This window comes from Lactuca virosa, chromosome 1, assembly GCF_052849685.1.
Source record: "Lactuca virosa cultivar CGN04683 chromosome 1, Lactuca_virosa_CGN04683_v6, whole genome shotgun sequence".
Lineage (NCBI taxonomy): Eukaryota > Viridiplantae > Streptophyta > Magnoliopsida > Asterales > Asteraceae > Lactuca > Lactuca virosa.
The window spans coordinates 154655905-154660655 of NC_136426.1; the positions used below are offsets into that span (position 1 = coordinate 154655905).

At 35.2% G+C, this 4751-nt stretch overlaps 1 pseudogene; it reads left to right on the top strand.

Moving 5' to 3' along the window:
- Positions 1-511: 511 nt before the first annotated feature.
- Positions 512-4436, top strand: LOC145122408 (F-box/FBD/LRR-repeat protein At1g13570-like; annotated as a pseudogene).
- Positions 4437-4751: the final 315 nt, after the last annotated feature.

Consider the following 4751-nt stretch of genomic DNA (forward strand, 5'->3'; position numbering starts at 1 on the left):
TAGTCTTAAATTTTGGGACGTTTCACAAAATCCCATATGTATCTGTATATATTCGATTGTAGATTAATGAATAGGAAGGGAAAATGATTTCCAAACAAATCGATGGCCGAATCTTGCAAAGTCACCACTCTTTATCTAAAAGAACAAGTAAAGCTGTGATGAGTTCGTGAACAGATCTACAAATCGACATCATTGTAGGGTTCCATTCGATGAAAGAAAAAATGCAGGGGTGACATCCGGAAACTGCAAAAGTAGAGATGGTGACTGGAAAATCGTCGGTGGCCAAAAAATGTTGGTAGAACAGTTTGGAATCAAAGGGTGGAGAGTTTCATGATCTTGCCTCTTGAGATGTATGATACGAGTAGGATTTGTGGGTTTCACGGTCTGGTGAGTGTGGACGATGATAGTGGGTTCACGATGTCGCCGGATCTACCGATGACCGATTGAAGGTGGTTTGATTTTTAGAAGGCCGGCTATAGCGGTAGTAGCTGAAGGAGAGAAAAGGTGGTGGATGGTAGGCGATGGTCTACAGGGTAAGAGGCGGTTAGTGGCAGTCACCGACGGTGGTGTACAAATGGTGATGGTGTTGCAGGAGATCCTCGATGGCTTTTAGGGAGGAGGGGCACACTCAGACTAGAAACGAGAATAGATATAGGAAAGGTAGAGGGAGGGTATGGGGGTAGGATCTAGGTAGGGGGTGAGGATGAGTTTATTTATTGATTTGATTTATATAATATTTAAAATATAATTAAAAATTAATCATTAAGATATAATAGTTATTTTAGGTCTGTAAGTAACAAAATACATAACAAAAACAAAACATAACAACCCGTCCAAATTAAAAAAAGAATTAAGGACAACCATGCAAATCACTCAAAAACACATAGTCTATTCGAGTAATTTACTCTTAAATTTGCAAAATATAATGTTGAAAAACCAACTTCTTAGAGTAGCAATCTTCTTTTGAAAAGAAAAAAGATAACCGTTTAATTTAATGATAGAATGCTAAAAAAACATACATTTATGTCACGAGCTTGATAAAAAAAAAACACACTAAAAGGTAATTTTATTAAAAACTTAATTTTTTTAGATTATTAAATATGAGACCAAACCAAACCAGAACTTTTAAGACAAAGATATTATTACAACTTACCTTTCTCTATATCAAATTTCAGGGCTGGTGAACAGTAAACCCTAAGACCCCAATTCTTCGACATTTTCATTTTCACCATTGGTATGATGGGTAAGTATCATACTTTATACACCTCCATGTTTTTAATTCATCGAATGTAAGAGATTTAGTTTAGGATTTCTGCTCATTCCAGTAGGAAACGTAAAACCTGTTTTTGGTAGTCGTTGTCAATCATCCCGTATCTACTGTAAAACAGAAATCAGGAACCCGACTTTCCGAAGATCTATTACATTAGTTTGAATATGACTGGTAAAATCTACTTTTTGTCAGAATGTATATTATGTGATCATTAAGTTGTTTTAAGTTAGGTTCTGCCAGGGGCAGCCATTGATGTAACTAGAGAAATTGTATCACTGTAAAATGCATTAAAAAAGTAGAGAGATGAACCCTTGTAGGGTTTGGTGGCATGAGTGACACTTTTTCACACGCACGTATTTGAGGCCAGCTTGTTTGGCGTATTCCATCACTACATTCCTTGTGTCATCAAAGTATCTGTTGTATTCCCGTAGCTATTTTAACTGTTTTCATTGAACGAATTAACTGAAAAACCCTCCATCATTCATACTTTAACCTCATTATCTTTGTGAATGGCCTCTGGATAGGCAGATAGCTGATATTGCTCTAGGTTAGACACACACTTGTAACTATCTTTCACTTTGTTGCTCATCTCTGAATTCTGACAGCTTCGAAATCACTTCGGTTTCCATACATTTCTCTGTGATATTCCATTACCCTCTTTTAAACCATCATGTTAAAGATATTTGGATTATTGTCTTTTAGGGTTACAAAACGTAATATGTGAGTCATATTTTATAGAAAAAATGTTTACAACCATGAAATCATAAGTATTGCAAACAATACAATTCCTATATCATGAGTTATGTTACCACACCCAAAAAGAAAATTTAAGAAGAGTATTAGAAATGTGAATTTGTTGATTTTTTTTGTTTCCTTCAATTTGTTTGAAATAACTTAGTCCCGTTTTTTTCTTTTTTAAAACTAATGACAGAGAATTATAGAGCGGGGCTTGTAACTTGTGCTAAAGAAGATAGAATCAGTAACTTGCCTGAACACTTGATGGACTCAATCTTAGAGCGGGTCCCGCTTGAAGAGGCTGTAAGGACAAGCATTATATCAAAAAAGTGGAGGTACAGATGGACCAAAATGACAGCACTTGTTTTTGATGAGCAGTTCTCTAAAAAAATTTCAAAAAATGGAGCTTTTGGTGGTAATGGGTTTATAAGGATCATAAACAAAGTCTTGTTCTTTCACAAGGGTCCTATCTTGAAATTTCATATCCATATACCAAATATGTTTCTTGATAGCTTTGAAGAAGTTGATCAATGGGTGCTATTCTTATCAAGAAATGGTGTCAATGACCTCCTCCTTAACAATGCGAATCGCCGCTATGAACTTCCTTCTTATTTGTTTTATTGTCTAGAATTGACAAAGTTAGAACTACACAAATGTTGCTTTAAGCCACCACTTGAGTTTGAAGGATTTCTCAATCTTGAAAAACTTCGTCTGGAGGATATTGATTTTGGGGCTAGCTTGTGTGGAACTAAGTTCAACCTACCACAACTTAAGAAGTTGTCCCTGCTTAAATGCACAAATGTCTACAATTTCGACATTAAGGCTACAAGACTGTAGGAATTGATTGTCTATGCTTGGCCTGATGCCATGTTGCTCCGGTTATTGGATAGTCGGTGCCTTTTTTTGGTTTTTATTGCTTTTGAGAAACCTTTAGAAGATTTTGTACGCGTTGAAAAAATGAATTTGGCGACAATGTTGAGTAACTTGTCCAAAGTTGAATACTTTTATATCAACAGTTATTTTCTTAAGGTATGATATAAAGGAAAACCTTTTATGCCTAACCTTCGCTCTTCCTTAACTAGAGTTTATCGGGTAAGTTAAAGAGAAATGGCACAAGAGGCACCCGGGGTACCAGGTTTGCCATGTTGGGTTAGAAAATGCGATCTCAAAATCCTCAAAAAATCCAAAAACACAAAATTGGAAAATGTGATGTTCGACTTGAACAAAATTGGAAAATGTGATGTTCGATTTGAAACAAAAAACAATGCACTTTCAAAATAAAAAAAAGAAAGAAAGTGAAAACATAGTTTCTTTTGTGCTATTTTCCCTAAGTTAAAATCTTACTTTCATCTCACAGTTTTTGATTGCAGAAAAGATTCCAAAATTGCTTCCACGTGCGATTAGTAGTTTAAAGCATCTGTGGTTTCTGGGTATCCAACTTGGTGATTTGGATCAACTTCATGCTGTTCTTTGTTTTCTTCAAAACTCTCCTAATCTAGAAAAACTGTTTGTTAGGCACCTTGATATGGTAAAGTGAAAAGTGTTAAAAGTATATATAATACAAGAGTTTGGAGCTAAACTGTGGTTGCATTTTTATGTTGTTTCAGGAGCCCCGAGTAGATGTGGGACCAGCTTCAGATCATTTAGAATCCCCAAACTACTTGGACTCTACATTGGATCAGTTGAAAATTGTTGAGATGACATGTTTAAAAGGATCAAAACCGGAACTGCTTTTTATAAAGCTTCTTCTTGCTCATTCCCCTTCTCTCCAGAAGTTTACCATTAAACCAAGTAGAGCTTCTAATGTTAAAAAAAGATATGACATTGTTAAAGAGGTTATGCAGTTCCCTCGAGCATCAGCAAAAGCAAAAATGTTTTGCTTGGATTCGGAACCATAATCATGTAAGAATCTTCTCTCCTTTAAAGTTTAAACAACCTCTTATTTATCCTATTTGCTTTGCTACCCTTACTTGCACAAAGTGCCTTGGTCCAGTTGAGTTGTCATAGCTTGAAGTCCTCGGTTTTTCATATTTTTATGTTTAAGTCCTTGAAATAAAACAAACACCAATTAAAGTCCAACTGAGTTTGTTGCTTCATATTGTGTTTAAGCATAAGATTAAATAAAAAAAGGACCACCATATTGAAAGTTATAGTAAGAAACACGAGCTCCATCGACTAAAAAACTCCTACTAAAAATTCCTTCTAATTGTTACTTGAATTTTTATTCCTTATGGTGCGTTTTAATATACTTGTAAATAGTTGTGTGCATGAAGAAGAAACTGATGATCTAGGATTTCTGTTATCCACATCTGCAGTGACCATAGAAAATAACCACTATTTTGAAGAACAAAATGAAGCTGAAGCTGTGTTTGTGTATGTGTGTCAAATTACATGTGTTCAAACAGAAATAGTAAAGTTTAGTGCTGTTTAAAGTAGTGCGTATAATAACACTGGAAAGTTGTTATTTTGACGAGAAGTTTCATTAATCCTTATGTTAAGTAGCATATGCTCTAAGGACTTTGTATGGAAGTAATTTGTAATTTACTGAATATGGAATGTTAGGGGTTACTATTCCTATTAGTTAATATTGAAGACAGTTATCATTACCATGACGGTAATTTGTAAAATGGTTGCAAACGCTTGGTGACATGATGGTAAATTGGTTGGAACTTCGAATTCAATACCGGGAAGGTGATCGGCTGGTCACAATCATGGGTGAACTGAGCTAATCAAAAACTATGGCCTT